Here is a 19,467-nt window from a genome sequence, read left to right on the forward strand (position 1 = left end):
TTAAACTTCTTTTCACTAGATGACATGTTAGTGTTGAATACCTTGATTTGATTTTCAATGACATCCTCCAAGCTACAACTACCTCTTGAAAGAGATGATTGTGTATAAGAGCTATCATATTGAATTTAAGCCTTTGGAGTAAAACCGGGCCGGGGACCTTTTTTACCATTGTTTTGAAAGTTTCCCCTATTTTGATTGTTACTCCAATTCCTTCTAACTTAGTTTTGATTGCTATAACCTTGACGGTTATAGTTGCCTTGGAAACCTCGAATTCCTCGGTTTCTATAACCCCCATTAATTTTATAATTATCCAAATTCCCATTATGGTAATTCCCATTTGCATTATATCTTTGACTATCAAATCTTGGTATAACATTGTTGTTAGACAAAAAGTTCACATGTTCATTCTCATTGCCAACATAGTCATCATATCCATTAAAAGAAGCATTAGGAAAAATTGAAGCATCATGATCATATGATTCACACATATCACAATACATACAACGACTAAACATGTTTCTAGAAGAGGGAAATGTATTTGAGTTAGGAAATGTACCTATCCCCTTATTTTGGGGGGGATGAACCGGAACTTTAGAAGTAGCACTCTCAAGCTTAGCCTTGATTGTCATCATTTCCTTTCCTAGTTCCGAGATTTGCGAAGATAAGTTGTTTATGGCATTTATGTGGTCAACCGAATACACCGATACACATTCTTTGCTTGTTAACTCTTTCTCCCCCTCTTGACAATCCATGTAGTGTCTAACTACGTCTTCAATGACATCCACTACTTCATTCTCCGTTTTATTCATGATAGGGCTTCCAACGCTGGCATCCAAACAAGACTTTCCTTGAGGACTCAATCCTCCATAGAAAATTGAATGATTTGGTACGTTGGAATTCCATGATGAGGACATTCTCTTTGGTACTCCTTTTACCTTTCCCACGCCTCATAAAAACTCTCGCTTGGCTTTTGCTTGAAACCTAGCTTGAATGAAGGCTCTTCTTTTGGGGATAGAAGCGGGTAAGAATTTCTTTGTAACATCATCTTAATTTCTCAAAGAATTAGGCTTCACTTCCTATTCCAACCACTCTAAAGCACGCCCAATAAGAGAGTAGGAAAAAAGCTTTAGGCGGATGAATTCTTGAGAAACCCCATTCACCTTGATTGTATTGCAATATTTCTGGAATTTTTTAAGGTGGTTGAGAGGTCTCTCGTGCTTTGTACCACTATATTGTCGCCTCTCAATCAAGTAATCATGCCCCGTCTTATCTAAAAATCATTTGTTTGTGTCGTAGGTAGAGCAATCCCGCTCTTAAACCTATAAGATCCTGGAACTCCTAGTTCCTTTAATGCCACTCTTGAATTTTCGCCCATGCTTCAATTGGAAATAGAACAACCACGTGCTATATACACACAATCTCAAAAGAAACTATTAGTAGCATGGATACAAATGTAGCCTAAAAGAAATAAAATCTTATTTATATTTTTCAAATAAATTGAATAGACTTAAACAATCATAGCAATCACCATGCCTTCCCCGACTACGGCGCCATTTTTGACGCCAGGTAAACCTAGGTCGTTAGGGTCTAGATTTCCCGGCCAAAACAATATTTATAAAGCTAAACCAACCCGAGGTATAGGGTAAGTCTAGGTCAGATCCTAAGGGAAGGAGGGAGTGCTAAGGTCGATGCTAAGTTATTCTGAAAGCTAGGGAGAGGGTTGGTCTACACTAAATTGAATCAATTCAATCGAACAATTACAAGAAAAGTATAAAGGATGCTAGGGGAACGGGATTCAGATGAACTCTTGATATACATGCTATTTGGGAAGGAAATCGATGAATCGTAAAACGCAAAGGAAAGCAAGAAATGCAATCTAAATCACTCAATATGCTAATTCCTAGGGTCAAGCTAGATGTCTCTACAAATGACCCCAACTAGAAAATCACAAATTAAGCTTAATCGATAATAAGAGATTCTAAATCAATTATGTATGTCATTGAAACCTAAATTGCAATCTAACACGATAGTAAAGGTTGATCACTCCTCAAGTTATCAAACACATGCACAAATTTCACTGACCAATTTAATCACAATGATGATTAATCGAATTCTCCCAATTAATCATGAAATAACACATGTTCATGCTTTATCTTATCCCTAATCCTACCCCTAACAAGAAAACTACTCACTACTCATTGCAAATTCAAACAAGAAAGCTCTATCAATCACTAATTTCATCATCAACTAAGTAATACAAATTTATCATAATCTAATTAGCCAAACAACAAGTAATTCAACTTAAATTCAAAAATCAAATATCACATTGCATTAAAGGTAACGAATTCTTATAAAACCTTGTTCAAAATAAAAGAAGTAGAAGATTTTAAATAACATTCATCAACACATCAATTTTGTCTCTCTGAAAATCCAAGAACAATCATCAAAATCTAGTGCTTTTTTCTCTAAAATTTCATCAACAATTCTAATCTAATCTAATTTCTAATTCATTCTCTCTCTAACAATTAGAAAAACTATAAATAGTAAAATTAACTAAAGTGAAGTTAGTTAGACGTTCCAAAAATGACCTCAAACAGTGCGGCCCCTCACAAGCATGCACGACCGCTACAAAAAGGGTACGAACAGGGAGAAGGAAGGGGCGCGGCCGCTTTAAGGTCGTGCGCGACCGCCCCTTTCTCGTGCGCGCTTGCGCAGCTAGAGTAGGGGATTTTCCCTTGGTGATGCCGAGCTTGTCCTCGTGAGCTTCGAATGAGACATGATGCATTAAGCAGTAAGTTGAGCACTTCTTGGTGGGTTCGACACCACTCCTTCTTGCCCACACTGCATGAAGACACAACTTAAATGATCAAGCTCTTGAACTCCTTTGCTCTTGGCTTTCAAATGGAGAAACGAGACCTCTCTCTTGACTTGAAAACTCCGAGGAATGAACATTAAAGATTCCCGACATCTCCATTTTCCTATAAACAAAGAAAATAAAAAAAGTAAAGAAGAAAATGCAAAATATACTAGAAAAGTAAGAATATAAGAAAATTTCTAAGGAAATTGCAAAGTAAAGAAAATGTAAGAAAAACTAGAGAAAATAGAGTAAAAAGAGATACAAAAACCATGTAAAATGATCCTAAAGGAAGCCAAATGAGTGCCATAAATGACATTCATCACTGATAAGTAAATTGCCATGTAGAGAGCTTGAGGATGTTCCTATTCAAGTAGGACATATGTATGTTCCTTTTGATTTAATTATCATGGACATGGAGGAAGATGACAAGACACCTTTGATCTTGGGTCGTGAGGCACTTAACACCTTGGGAACGGTGATCAATTGCAAGAACAACACTATCACTTGTGAAGTTGCAGATGAAAAGATAATGTTTGAATTTTCCAAGGAATTTAAGAATCTAATGGTGGAGAAGATTTATAGAGTGGATTTGGTATAATACCCTCAATAGGATGATCTTGAGAAAAGAGAGATGAGATTGAAAGGGAGTCCTAAGCCCCATTTTTAAAATTCAAAGGAGGTGGCAAAAGTATCTATGATGAATGAGGATCATTTGGTAGGAATCTCATCCTTTTTTGAAGATTCTATTGAGGAGGGTGAGGTTATCCCTCCTAGGATCAAGAATGCAATAAGTGGTTATTCTGAAAGGTGTTTGTTGAAGAGAAAAAAGAATAAAAGAAACAACAACAATTAAAAGATGAATAAGAAATTTGAGAGAGTTTGGGCCTTAAAATGCCTCCATTTATTCCTTTTGATGGAGAGATGTTACAAGAAGTATTTTTCCCAAGCTTTGGAGCATGCATGCTAATTTAATCTCTAAGTTGAAGAAGGTGGCATCCTACTGTAGACACCCATTTGTTGGGGTTTGGAGAGTCCTCCTCACCGCGGAAAAAACCCGAGCCAAGGGCAAAATAGGAAATATACCTTTGTCATGTTCTTCGCCCGACCGATTGGGCTATTACTTGAAAGCAAGACCCGAAAACACGAAGGCCTCCGATTAAGATCCACCCGCAAAACGACTACCGACTTTATGGTCCGTTGCCTCGGGGTTAGCGAGGCCGACCAAAGCCCGAGTATTATATGAGTTCAAGGATTTTTGCAATGGCAATGCCTTATTAAACTCCTACTCAAGCATCATTCCCAAAATCCCAACTTGGGTATTTATAGGGAATGATGAAAGTATGGAATTCTATCCCATCGATGTGAGACTATGAGAATTCCACAATTTATTTTATATCTAAAATTGAATAAATAAGCAAACTAGTTATAAATAAACAAGTGTCATTAATACATGTGAACGGAAGTGAGGACCACTTGGAGAGGGGGGGGGACCAAATTTGCTCTCCACTCCCTTCCGCTTCTTGTGCCACATGTCCCTCCCACTTAAACCCCCTTCACTCAAGCTTCCGCTTAGCACACGGCCAACCTACCCACACTAAAGAGATGTGGGCTGCTGCTGCTCGCAGCTGGCAAGCCTCGCACTCCGTGTCCAGGGTGCTGCTACTTGCGACCAGCAAGCCACGCACTCCAAGTGCGGGCTACAGCTCGCTTTGCGGCCGTGGGTGACCTTGGCTGCTAGCTTTGGTGCAGTAACATGCATCAGTCGACCTAGGCTCGGCTTGGTGCGCATACTAGCCACCAAGGTACGCGTTGTGCCCCTAGCACTCGGATTGCTTGGGGCACTTCGATGCTAGGGGTATTTTGGGAAACATGTTTTTTATTATTATTTGAACGTCTCGTCTTTTTATTATATTTGACTTGACTTCCGACGCTCGATTTCAATGCTCTAAGCTCAAATTTCTGACGTCTAAATATTTATTACTCGGGCGACGAATTAATTCGTCTTGTCGGTTCGTTCATTGCTTGGGTGTGACCCGAAGGGTTCAGTCAAGATTAAGCTATAATATTAATTAGGCATTAATATTACTGATCGGAAGCGGCCACCACCAAGGCATTCCGATCACTTGACCTTACTAAATATATTAGCTTTTCTAATAATTTTGAACCCACTATCAGAATAATACACTTGTTTAAAGGACACCATTCCTTTTAATCTCCCACTTGTCCTTCCGAACAAGTGAGCTTTCAGTGTATAGCCCCTTTCTTATGTTTCTTCATGAACTATAGGGTAATATTATTTGTCATCCCTATTAAGTCCAGAAGTATTTTTGAAATATGAGTTTACTGTCAATAAGTAGATGATTTCTAAAATCCATCTAAGCACGGTCATCCATTTTCACTGTCTCGCTCTTCGAGAGGCCTTGTAAACATCAAGACATGTTCCCTATTGTTAGTAAGGGGACATTCCCAGTCGTTATAATCCCTAATTACATCAAACGTTTCACAGTCATAAAAAACGGACTAGTACTTAAACAAGAGACCTCACAATACTCATGGTTAAGGAAAAGAGTTTCGATAACAATAATGAGAAATATACTTATGACGATTTTGAATTTCTTAAAGTATTCTCATAGGTTGATCTAGTATGGTTCTAAACCAATGCCTGTGCAAATGATTTATGTCCTCAAAGCACATGAAACGGTGATATAAATCATACTACACAGTAATCTCTAATTGCCATTAATCGTCCACAAAATAAATGACCTTGATTAAGGATAATTTTCGATTAAAATATTCAATGTTCACTTAATAGGTATTTCTTTGTCCAAGACATTGTCTTGATACCCTATTTTGAATATTCTTTAAAATCAAATGGACTTATTATTTAATTCCAAACCACAATTAAATAGAATTGGAGTGATTTAAATTGCATGAATTTTAATTACTCCAAAACTGAATGGTTCATCATAGTGTTTTACATTAACATTGTCCAAAATTAATCAAAACACTAAAATAAGGAGATCAAAGCTAGTATCCAATGTGCTTGGTTCCCATTTCCTCAACTTATTTGTTGTAATTCACTTGAGACAAAAGTTTAGTGAGTGGATCGGCTACATTGTAATCCGTTCCAACCTTGCAAATTCTGATTTCACCTTCTAATTTCCATTCTCTAATCATGTGAATCGCCTCTTGACATGTTTGACCTTCTGATGTACTTGTGGCTCTTTAGTCTGAGCAATAGCCCCATTGTTGTCACAATATAGGTCTATTGGACCCTTGATGAAGGGTACAACATCAAGTTCCCGAATGAACTTGCGAATCAAAACTGCCTCCTTAGATGCCTCAGATGTTGCCAAGTATTAGAATCAGCAGTTGTGCTTTTCTTAGAACTCTTCCAACTAAACGCTCCTCCATTGAGATAGAATATGTACCTAGATTGTGACTTGAAGTCGTCTCTATCTGTCTGGAAGCTTGCGTCGGTGTAACCCTCAACAAACAATCCATCTCTACCACCAAGACCAGGAATATATCCTTGTTCCTTTTCAGGTATTTTAGGATATTCTTGGCCGCAAACCAATGCGCCTCTCCTGGGTCCGATTGGTATCGGCTCGTAGCGCTCAAGGCATACGATACATACCACCTAGTACATATCATGGCATACATGATTGATCCAATAAGCAAAGCATATGGAATCTGACTCATCCTTTCACGCTCATCAGGTGTCTTTGGACACTGCTTCTTGCTTAGAGTTACGCCATGTGACATGGGCAAGTGACCTCTCTTGGCTCCTTCCATGTTGAATCAAGCTATTACCTTATCAATAAAAGTACTTTGACTCAATCCTATTATCCTCTTTGATCTATCCCTATAGATCCTTATGCCTAGTATGTACTAAGACTCTCCCAATCTTTCATTGAAAAACATTTATTGAGCTAAGCCTTTACAGACTATAACATCGGAATGCTATTTTCAATGAGCAAAATGTCATCGACATATAAGACTAGGAATTTTTGATAAACATAAGACTCATTTGGATTTTTGATCAAACCAAACTTACTAATGGCTTCATCGAATCGCAGATTCCAACTTTTGCTTACTTGCTTTAATCCATAAATCGACGTCTTAAGCTTGCATACCTTTCTAGCATTTTTTTTTTCGAAAAAACCATCATGTGGATGTACACAATTTCTTCCAAAATTCCATTAAGGAAGGCTGTTTTGACGTCCATCTGCCATATTTAGTAATTGTACTATGCAACAATCGCTAGAAGAACCTAAACGGACTTAAGCATTGCAACTGGAGAAAAGGTTTCATCATAATCAGTTCCGTGAATTTTCCTGTAACCTATTGCTACCATTCTAGCTTTGTAAATGAATACATTTCCATTGTTGTCTGTTTTCAAATTTAAAATCCATTTACATCCGATAGGTGTGTAACCTTCAGGTAAATCAACCAAGTCCCATACTTGATTTTCAAACATGGAGTCCATTTCGGATTTCATGGCCTCTTGCCATTTTGCAGAGTCGGGGCTCGTCATAACTTGCTTGTAGGTTGTCGGCTTATCTCCATCCATTACTAGGATGTCCTGATCTTCTGTTAATACAACACCGAGATATCTTTTAGGTTCAGATCTTGGCCGAGTTGACCTACAAAGGGTAATGGACTGAGCATTTGCATTGTCGGTTTAACTTTGTAGATTTTGACTTTAACCATTGTCAACAGATGCTTTGGGAGCACTTTGACTATCAGTTTTTCCTTGTTGCTCGTTCTATCGAACTTCATTGAGTTTGATTTTCCACCCACTTGCCATTTTGGAAAGATGCTCCTTCTCCAAAAAGACATCATCACGTGCAACAAACACTTTGTTCTCGGATTTATTGTAGAAGTAATACCCTTTGGTTTCTTTTGGACAGCCCACAAAGAAACACTTGTATGATTTGGGAGTAAGTTTGTTAGACACAAGTCTCTTGACATATGCTTCGCATCCCCAAATCTTAAGAAAAGTCAACCTTGGAGGTTTCTTCGTGCATAATTCATATGGAGTCTTTTCTACAGCTTTTGACGGAGCACCATTTATTGTAAGTGTCGCAGTTAAAAGTGCATGTCCCAAGAAAGAGATTAGAAGATCACTAAGACCCATAGTCGATCATACAATGTCTAACAAGGTTTGATTCCTCTTTTCGGATACATAGTTCCATTGAGGAGTTTCGAGAGGTGTCATTTATGAAAGTATGCTAAGATCCTTCAGATGGTCATCGAATTCTTGGTTAAAATATTTTCCACCTCGATCTGATCGAAAAGCTTTGATTTTTTTGCCAAGTTGGTTTTCAACTTCACTCTGAAATTCTTTGAATTTATCAAATGATTCTGATTTGTGCGACATTAGATAGACATATCCATATCTACGATAGTCGACTGTGAAGGTTATACCGATAACCATTCCTTGCGGGTGTACTCATTGCCCCACACAAATCAGTGTGTATTACGATTAATAAGTCAGCAACCCTTTCTCCTTCCTTGGAGAATGGTTGCTTTATCATCTTACCTAGTAAACATCCTTCGCAATTCTCAAATGATTCTAAAAAAAATGTGTCTAGAATGCCTTCTTGTAGAAGTTTCTTGATGCGTTTGATGTTAATGTGGCTAAGACGACAATGCCACAAGTAAGTTTGATTTGACTCCATGGTCTTAGCTCTTTTGGTATCATTATAAATAATTTTGTCTAAACACATGAAACTAAAGATCTTGTATGGTAGATAAAACTTAACAAGTTTTAGAATTTAGACAAGATTCATGAGCTTACAAGCTTTCTTAGGATAGATTTTCTTCATCTTCCACTTGTGTACTCATGTCCACATGAAAAACGCCGCTCACTTTGTTCCTGAAATAGTAGCATAAAGTCAGTCTATTTTCCCGGTATCTAATACCTTACAAATTGCTTACATTCAAGTGTCAAGATGATACCTGAGATTGAGGCTTTCTTTCCTCTCCCTCATCTTCCAGATTTTCGCTACATTCTCTTTTGTAGTGGGCTTGCTTACTATAATAGAAGTAGCGCATCTTAGTCTTGTTCTTGAACTCCTTATTCTTGGGCTTTAGAGCAAACTTAGCCGCCTTGCAAGAATAGGTCTTCTGAAGCTCTTGGACAACTTCCTTGTAGGATAGTTTGTTCTGATTGTTGGTAAGTTGCATCTTAATTGCAACGTACCCCGAGTGGAGTGAGATGAAAAGCACATGAACCGCTTGCTCATCCTCCACCGATCTAAAAATCAATTCCAGATGGTTAAATAACCATGTCATCTTATGCACATGGGCTTGAAGTGGCATCCCGGGTCTAAGCCTTGCACTATAGACCCTAGCCCATACTTCTTGCCTCTCTTTGCTGAGACACCTATCTTGCGGTGGCTTGATCCTCCTATTAGACAATGACCTAGTCACTTCTTTCACAAGTCCATCATAGTTTCCCTTGTCACTCTTTGTGACCCTCAGATTGACCACATCTTCTAGAGCCTTTAGAAGTACATCCGGAAGGTAGTTGGAGAATTTTTTCTTCCGCTGTTAAAGCTAAATGGTAACTTCTCGGGAAGTTTTGAGAATATTAGATTGTTGTCAATAGTTAAAGACATGATTCTACAATTGAAAGAATTTGAAATGAAAAACCATTCAAAAATACTTAAATAAGATTGAATTTAACTCATGCATATTTCAATACTTATTTACACGTAAAATTGTCCCCATTTTATGAAAATAAGGCGATTCCAAGATCCAATGGATCAACGAGTAGTTCGACATGCTTTGGCTTGTCCCAACATTTGTTATACCAAGATAAGCATTGCCTTGCTAAAGTCTTCATTACATTCTTGGTTAGATAATCGTCCCATCCAATGCATATTGACTATATATCTCTTTTGCCACGGTATGTGAGGAATCCTCACTCATAACGATGAGTTCAACCAAAACCAACATGAAAATCTAGTGTGCCTTACGTTCCTTGGAGTAGTGATGGTACCTCGCTTTGGCGTAGCCCACCATCACCCTCTTTCGGTTGGTAAGTGTTGTTTTGGAAAGGCAAGTTTTACTCAATATTATTAGGGACCTAGGGTTTCTATGTTGGTTGATTTAAGTGAACTTAACCAATCGTCACAACATTTTGAAAACCTAAACATGCATCTAACATATCATTCACATATAAGCACAAGCATAAATATATATAAGGCATAAGTATAAGATGCATATTGGCAACTAGCATGACCCCTTGAATTCTTCAATTCTTCAAAAGGTCTTCTCTTGCATCTTAATGGCTTAGTTTTCCAAGAACCTCCGTGTTCAAGACTAAACCAAATTATGCAACTACTAGTATCAACAATTAGAATTAATCTAAAAATTAAGGTACAAAAATACTCAACGGTACGTATACCGTATTTAGATTTACAAAAATATATGACGGCACGTAGTCCGTATTTTCTATCCTAATCGGGTCCTACTAGTTGCCATTTAATAAAACCATTGAGAGAATATACATTCCATTCATCCATTCACTATTTGTGAATGGCCCATGCATTTTTACAATGATAAACAAGTAACAATGCATTAATTTCACGTGCGTACTAGTAACTAATCTAGGTGGTTAATCCGATTAACACGCCTAATTAAAACTAGTCAATGTTGTTTAACCGATCATTTAATTGACGTAATTAATAATTGAAGCTCCTACTAAATTCCGCATCCATCTTGTTTGGGGTAATTTTACCCCGCCACGTGGTCCAACCAGAGGACAACACGTGTCAGCTTCAAGTTGGCCCAAAGTGGACCAATATCTGCCTGACACGTGTCACTCCAGAAAGTAAGGGAAAAAGGCGGCTTTCAGGCCCAAATCCCGAGAAAGCCGGAAAGCGGCGCAGCCCACCAATGATTAGGGTTCAGTGACTTAATCAGGGGCACAAATCCCAAAGACCCTATAAATAGGGAGATGTCCCACTTTTGGAGGACACGTTTTACCATTTATTACAAACAGTCCCTGTGATAGAGACATCTGAACTTGGAATCCGAGCAGATACCCACCTAAATTTCCGCATCTTTTCCTTTCTCTACAAGTTACTAACTTGTGCGTCGGAGGCGGAGCACCACCCAACAGGTGTCTCCGTTTGTTTTGTAGGTACAGCTCACGCCGGATCAGTCTTCGTGATGTAACACTCCCGAGGGACAAAAACACTCAAAACATTTGGTGCCGTCTGTGGGAAGAGTACCTCGAAGATGGTTCAAGAGTTTGTACCACCCCCTAACCGTCTGGGCGATGACCCAGAAGTCTTTACAGACCAAGAGGATGAGGATCCTCAGGTCGAAACCCTTATAGCCGATGAAGGCTCACTCAGAATCAATAGCATCTGGCCTAGAGATATTCTGGAGCAGGGTGCCTCCCATGTGGGTACAAGTCGACCCCTTGGGCAGCCGGAGGGGGAAACCCAAACGACCACTAGATCATCACCTGTCACCCGAGACGAACTCATGAGGTTCATGACAAGTTTCAAGGGTGAGATTAAAGAGCCGATCACCCAAAGTCGGGCTGGCCCAAGCAGAGGTCAGTCGGCCAAGAAGGCTCCTCTTGAAAAGGGGAAGTCAGTCAAAGATCGGCAGCCAACTCCCCATCCAAAGAAGAAGGCAGCCGGGGCCATTGATTGGTCCAAGATTCTTCTTCCTAAGAGGAATAACAGTAATACCCGCCGGACTCAACAGCCAGTGGGAAGTAAAAAGTCATCTCTTGATGCCCGGGAAATAATCAACTGGAAGAGAAATCAACAGCTGTCTGAGTCGGCTTCAACGTCGAACTTCCCTGACAGCCTCAACAATACTTTTGCAGGGAATGCTCTCTCCCTGCATGAGAGTCAGACGGGTGGTAATACCGTCAATTCTGGCCCTCAGATGACTGGAACTGTGTCGTATGTACCTACACAGTTTTACGGCCAGTATCCCTCTCACTTCATGCAGCCGGCCCTCTTCGGGGGTCAAGCGGCATATCAAAATGTCCAGCCACTGGATTGGAAGCTCCGTCTGCTACACCTGGGTGAACAATCTTCTGCGTTTACTCGGGAGATAACCGAGGCGGCACAGCCGGCCAAGGTTAAGAATGTATTGGTGGGGACCTATGATGGTACAACCAACCCGGAAGATCACCTTATGGCATACACCAACCTCGTGTACCTATAGGGGTTGGACGACGCCACCTGGTGTCGATGCTTCCCGGCTACATTGTAGGGCATTGCCCAACAATGGTTTGGCAACATGCCAGCCGGGTCCATTGACAATTTCAGGAAGCTCGCCTTCCTGTTTGCTTCCAACTTCTCAATGAACATCCCTGCTAAGAAAACAAGCCTTAATTTGAGCACCGTTAAGGAGGGGGGGAGAGAAGGGTTGCGCTCCTATGTCAGGCGGTTCAATCTGATCAGAATTCAGATTCAAGGGCTGTCTGACGAGGTAGCTTTTACAGACTTCTTCAAGGGTCTGAGAGACGGGTCGACCTTTAAGTTCGACCTAGTCAGAAAAGGGGCTTTCACCTTATAGGCGGCCTTGAGGGAGGCGGAAAGCTACATTCAAGCTACCGACCTCTGCTCGCCTGGTAACCAGTCGGACTCCAAGAAGTCTGACAAGCAAAAAGACAGTTGGTTTGCTCAGCCGACCAAAAATAAAGAAGAGAGCAAGAAAAGAAAAGAAATCTGGGAGGTTAATGACTCTGACCAGCCGTCCCAGAAGAAAAAGAAAGAGTTTAAACCGTACGTTCCTAAGTACGAGTTTAACAAGTAATGCAACTCCATTCTCATGGAAATCAAGGACCGACTGTCCCTAGAGAAGTCGAATGTAATGAAAAGTTCCATTGAGTCAAGGAACAAGAACAAATTCTGTCAATACCATGAGGAGGTTGGCCATGACACCAACAACTACTTCAGCCTACAACGGGTGTTGGACCGTCTGGCTGACAAGGGGATGTTGAAGTCTTACATTTCCAAGTCCCCAGCCGGGGCAAAGAAGAAGAACAAGGGTCAGTCATCCAAGACTACCCCCAGCCTGCTAGTAGCTCGGATACCGACAAGGAGCCGGTCTACACAATAGCAGGCGGGTTCTCCCGTGGTGGCCTTACCATCCAGGGCACCATGAGCCATCTTCGAAAGATGGACAAGGATGATGTTGAGAAGGCGTCTGCAAGCACCTCCTTCCCAGACGTCTTGATCACTAAGAAGGACAGGGGCAGCGTCCGCCGTCCACATGATGACTCGGTCGTCATTAAATGTAAGGTTGCCAACCAGCTGGTTAGAAGAATCCTTATTGACACCGGCAGCTTATCAGACATCATCAGCCTCCGGTGCCTACAAAAGCTGAAATACAACGTCAGCAGCATGCATCCGGTCACCCACCCCTTGGTTGGTTTTGGGGTTGGGATGGTTTACCCAGCCGGAAGAATTGACTTACCCATCAGGCTGGGAGAGAAGGGCCAAGGACGACATATTGTCGTCAGATTCTTGGTCGTTGAGGAGTTGACCGCCTACAACATTATCCTTGGCCGACCAACCCTCAACGTAGCCAAGGCAGTAATCATCCCGTCTCTCATGCTCATCAAGTATGAGAGGGATGACGACACTGTTAGTTCCCTGAATGGGGATCAGAAGACGGCCCGAAAGTGCTATCTCTCAGCCGTCAGAGACACTGTGGCCTTAGGCGGCGAAGAACCAATAGACCTTGACAATGTCAAGGATGCCGACCCAGCACCTGCCCCACCAGCAGCTGGGAAGAAAAGAAAGGCACCTCTGCTGGTGGAGGTGAAGAAAGAGAAAAAATAACAATCACTGACCGGTGAACAGTCAGACGAGCTTCGTCCCCAACCGGCTGGTGAAAACATTGATCTCGTTCTGGATGACAGCCGTCCAGAACGTACTGTAAAGGTTTGGACGGTTGCTCATGCTACCTTGGGTGCAAGCGTGCACCTTCTGCTGAAGGAATTCAAAGACATTTTTGCCTTTGAAGTAGAAGAGATGCCAGGCGTCAGCCTGTATCTCGCTGTCAACAAACTTGCCGTGGACCCCAAAAAGAAGCCCATCCGGCAAAAGAAAAGAAACCACGGCGAGGAAAGAAGTCAGGCGGCAGCTGCCGAAGTCAAAAACCTGCTAGACGCCAGGTTCATTCGGCCCTGTAACTTTCCCGACTGGGTGGCCAATGTTGTCCTTGTTAAGAAACCGAATGGGACCTGGCGCATGTGTGTTGATTACACAGACCTCAACAAGGCGTGTCCAAAGGAAAGTTACCCGCTTCAAAAGATCGACAGTCTGGTCGATTCTACAGCCGGTCACGCCTTGATGAGTTTTATGGATGCCTACTCCGGCTTCCATCAGATACCCCCGTGAAAAAAGGATCAAGAGAAGACGGCCTTCGTCACTGATCAGGGGTTATTCTGTTATACTGTGATGCCGTTTGGCTTGAAAAATGCACCTGCCTGATGAGTGGCATTTATGCTACTCTTTTATCCTTTTTCTTTAAGGATTCTCCCCTCATTTGCACTTGTTTGGCCTTCTTTCTAAGCATTTTTACGTAGTTTTTCTTCATCTTTTCTTTCTCCTTTATCTTCCCTTTTCTTAGTCTTCTCGCTTTGTTCTTATTGTGATTTTCATGCTTATGCTTTGTAGGAACTATCGGGATTTTTAAGAGGAGGAAGCTAAGCTCAAGGGAAGCTTGAGGAAGCATGATTCAGAAGAGGTTCGGTCGAACCTCCTGAAGGTGTGGCCGAACCTGCTCAGTGGTTCGGTCGAACGCTGAGGCAGGGGCAAGATGAAAATTGGCAGTTTTGCAGGAGTGGCCGAACCACAGGAGTTCGACCAAACCAGGATCATGGAGGTTCGACCGAACCTACCCATGGTTCGGCCGAACCTACCCTATAGTCCGGCCGAACCTACCCTGTAGTCCGGCCGAACCTTCCCATTTGTTCGATCGGACCTCTCCTTTTATCAGCTGGCTCTGTACGGACTATATAAGTCCCATCTTAGAACGTTTTGAAGATTAGATTAACTTAGTTTTAATTTTTCTACATTTTTAGCTTAATCAAGAGAGAGAAACACTATTAGTCTTCATAAATAGAGAGAGAAAGTGTGGTTTTCTTCATTGATGAACTTGGATTTTGAAGAAGGAGTTTTGTTCAATCCTTTGTAGACCTTCATCTTCAATTAATGAGCAATCTCTTACTCTTTCTCTTTACCTTTGTTTTTTATTTTGCTTATTTGCTTTGATTTTTCTTCTTTGCTTATTAATCATGTTGATGCTTATTGATTTGATGATTGATATTGTTTTCAATATGATTTGTGAGTAGTCACCTAGCCAAGGGTGTGGGGATGGTGTAGTTGCTAATTGTTCATGCTTATAATGTTGGGGTTATGTTAATGGTGATTAAAGTCTTTGCATGCTTGATATTCTTTGGTCTTTCTTGCAAGTGCACATTGTTAGTTGATCAAAGATGAGTCTTTACTAACAAGTAACGGAAGTTAACTTAGTTGAGATTCATTACTATCGATAATTCTTTGTTTGCACCTTCTAATATATTGTTCTAATGTGGAAACATAGAGGCTATGTTAGGAGAAACCAATTAACCCCGGAAGGCGGTTAGATTGGACCCCTTTACTTTGGTATTCATGCATGTTTAGTTTATCATTGATATGCTACTTTGTTATTGCATGAGCAAGCGTGAACTTCGCCTACCCATTTCCCTTGGTGCCTAGCTATATTGATTTTAATCGATTTCGTTCTTAGTTTAACCTTCTAGTTATTCACACTTCTTATTCCGAGATAGCTTAGACCCTAGGTAATGAATGCAGTGCTTAAGCATTTCTCCCTGTGGTTCGACCCCTCTATTTACCCTATACACATATTAGGTCAGTTGAGCGTTATAAATTCATTTGATTTAGGTGTAGTCGCTCAACGACACGATTATTCCCTTGTCACTGCCACATTCCAACGAATGATTAATACGGTCTTCATTAATCAAATTGGGAGGAATGTGGAGGCGTACATTGATGACATGATAGTCAAATCCAAGCTTTAGACGGATCACCTTGCTGATCTCCGAGAAACATTCACCACCCTCAGGCGGCATAAGGTCATGTTAAATTCAAAGGAATGCGTCTTTGGTGTTGATTCTGGGAAGTTTCTCGGATTCCTGATTTATCAAAAGGGGATAGAGGCTAACCCCGAAAAGATACAGGCAGTGATAGACATGAAGTCACCCCGTTCTGTCAAGGAAGTTCAGAGACTCACCAGTTGTCTTGCCGCCTTGGGGAGGTTCCTCAGCTGGTTAGGCGACAAATGCCTTTACTTCTTCCAAGCAATCAGGAAGAAGACCAGATTTGAATGGGGGGATGATGCTGAGGCGGCATTCTAGAGGTTGAAAGAGCATTTACATTCTATACCTAGGTTTGTCAGTCCTTTGCCTAGGGAGACGTTGTACATGTATTTAGTCGTCTCAGATCATGCCCTCATTGTCGTTCTCCTTGCTGAACGAGACGGCGTGCAGCTCCCGGTTTACTTCATTAGCCATGTTCTCAAAAATGCTGAACTCCGGTACCCCATGCTTGAAAATTTTGGCCTTGCTTTGTATATGGCATTCAAAAAGCTGAAGCCTTACTTTTTGGCACATCCAGTGGTGATTTACACCGACCAGCCACTCAAGCGGCCAATGTCTACCTTGGAGTCATCCGGGAGAATGTTAAAAATGGGCTATTGAAATGCAAAGTCTTGAAATCACTTACTAACCAAGAAAGGCAGTGAAAGGTCAGGCGTTTGCCGACTTCATTGTTGAAATGACCCGTCCGGTGGCTTCGGATAATCTTGACCAGGTTTGGAAATTGTACGTAGACGGGAGCTCTACAAAGAACGGTTGTGGTGCAGGCGTAGTCTACGAGTCTCTTGAAAGGGAAAAATTTGAGTATGCACTACGCTTCAAGTTTCAGGCCTCTAATAATGAGGCAGAATATGAAGCCCTGCTAGCCGGCATTCGCATGTGTAAGGCGGCAGAGGCCATGAAAATTGACGCCTACTCTGATTCCCAATTGGTTGTTAGCCAGTATGAGGGAAACTCTAAGGCTACTAATCCGGCTATGATCAAATATCTTCAGGCAGTCAAAGAAGAGGCCGGGGCACTTGAGGAATTCCGGCTGAATCAAGTGCCTAGGTCAGAAAACAACCAGGCGGATGCATTGTCAAAACTGGCGTCTTCCGCCTGCCATGATACGCCTCAGTCAGTCTTTTAAGAAGTTCTTGAAAAGAGAAGCATCTATGAAGATCCCATTGGAATTCTGGACCGAAGCATTACCTGGATGGATGGCATCCGGGCCTATCTTTCAGATGGTACACTTCCTGATTCGCCACAGGAGGCAGCCGTCCTGAAGAACCGAGCTGCAAGCTTCGAGTTGAAAAATAGAGAACTCTTCAAGGCGGGGTTTCTTAAGCCTCTGTTGAAGTGTGTCACCCCAGAAAAGGGGAAGGAAGTTCTCGAAGACCTGCACTCGGGATTCTGCGCCTCCCACATAGGTGGCAGGTCCCTAGCCGTCAGAGCTAGACGACATTATTTTTGGCCTACTCTTGAGGCAGACGCCAAGGAGTTGGTAAAGAAATGTGACAAGTGCCAAAAATTTGGCAGACTTATTCACCGTCCGGCAACTGATCTGACGGCCATCGACAGCCCTATCCCATTTGCAAAATGGGGCATGGACATTCTAGGTCCTTACACGCCTGCTCTAGGCGGAAAGCGCTACATCTTGGTGGTTGTGGATTATTTCATCAAGTGGGTGGAGGCTGAGGCGGTTAAAAACATCAAGACCTCAGACGTGATTTCCTTCATCTGGAAAAACATTATCACTCGGTATGGGGTACCTATGTCTATGGTGTTTGATAATGGTCCTCAGTTTGAGACGCCTCAGCTAAAAACTTGGTTGGGAGATCAGGGGATCTTAAGCTATTTTGCATTTGTCGGCCGGCCCCAAGCAAACGGCCAAGTTTAAGCCTTCAACAAACTCATCTCAGACGACATTAAGAAGAAAATAGAAAGAGTCGGTGGCTTATGGGCAGAAGAGTTAATCCATGTCCTACGGGCCATCCGGACAACAGCAAAGGAGGCAACCGGTGAAACCCCATTTCTCATGGTTTACGGTGCTAAAGCCGTCTTGCCCATCGAACATTACGAGCCGACTCTCAGAGTCATGCTATATGATGAAGAGGCAAACTGAAAAGCAATGCGCCTGGCATTGGATTCACTTCCAGAACGCAGGGGCAATGCCGCCTTGCGTCATGAGATTTACCGTCTAAGAATGACTAGAGCCTACAACAAGAAAGTACACAAGCATCCCTTGAAAGTTGACGACTTAGTGTTACGCAAAATGGAGGCAACCGGTAGGGCCAATGAGCTGGGGAAGCTAACTCCAAATTGGGAGGGCCCCTACCGGATCTATGAAGAAGTAAGGGAAGGCACCTATCGCCTGGAAACCCCAGACGGAAGGCGCCTGCCTAGAACTTGGAATGTAGACAATTTGAAAAGTACTACTTTTGAGAATGTAAATTTTTTGTAAACATGAGTCAATTAATGAGAATTCAGACTGTGTTTGCAACTTTTTTTTGTTTTTCCGTCTGGGTAATACTCATATGGATTATTTTACGAGTTTGACTTAATAATTGTCTGTTCGCCTGGGTAATGACCAACACGGACTCTTTGTTTAATTAACTAGGTTCAATACTTAGTTTAATTCAATAACGATCGACTAATACGCCAATTAAAAAACTAAGCACAAAAACGCTTAGTGGCTATACAACAGGTCTCAAACAATACCAAAGGCTAAAATGGCCGGATGGTTGCTCATTTTACAAAATCACCTGTCCCAACATGGACAAAGGCGTCCGGCAACACCCCTCCGGGTGCAATCGTCGCAGAGAGCAAACTATGTGACGTCTCTATGTACCTATGCAGACGACATAAATTGAATGACCCAGTTGGTTAACTCACAGCCGTCTGACCAAAATGATCTGAGAAGAGCGATAAGTTACCAAATACCGGATGCCCTGGGGCATCAGTCGGTCACCGGCTGATGTTCTCACTTAGGTTATTTATTCCAAGTTGCACTTTTTAACCCCTTTGGGACAAAAGAATTATGCAATGGCTACGAAACCTCTACCAAGACGGACAAACTCCGTCTGGTTAGTGACTGGAACGCCTGTTGGTGTACGGCTGTGCACTTGGTTTGGGGCAATCACTACTGTGATTGATTGACTTACAAACGTATCATGCTCTTTGCAGCATCAGACGTTCCCAAGTCAATCAACCAACTCCATTTGAAACCAACAACACACCCGTTCAGGGGCAAGGACAGCCGGCTTTTGATAAGTTAGGCAATAAATCGCCGCATGCTTTTGATAAGTTAGGCAAAAATGCAAAAATTGAAATTCAAACGCAAACGCAAAATGATCAAAACCGACTCAGTCGGCGCATTCATTAAAATTCCACCCAACCAAATGGTGGTAGTGGATCAAATGTTAACCGGACCCCGTCTGGGAGAAAAGAGAAATTGTTTATTAACCCGGCTCCACAGCCG

The 19,467-nt window shown here is 41.9% G+C and overlaps 1 non-coding gene across 1 annotated transcript; it reads left to right on the forward strand.

The window, feature by feature from the left end:
- Positions 1–896: 896 nt before the first annotated feature.
- LOC145565209 (small nucleolar RNA R71) lies at positions 897–999 on the forward strand. Its single transcript, XR_014094989.1, has one exon. It is a non-coding gene; the product is annotated as a small nucleolar RNA R71 (small nucleolar RNA).
- The last annotated feature ends 18,468 nt before the right edge of the window (positions 1,000–19,467 follow it).

This window comes from Chenopodium album, chromosome 1 (genome assembly GCF_948465745.1).
Source record: "Chenopodium album chromosome 1, dcCheAlbu1.1, whole genome shotgun sequence".
In the NCBI taxonomy this organism is placed as follows: domain Eukaryota; kingdom Viridiplantae; phylum Streptophyta; class Magnoliopsida; order Caryophyllales; family Amaranthaceae; genus Chenopodium; species Chenopodium album.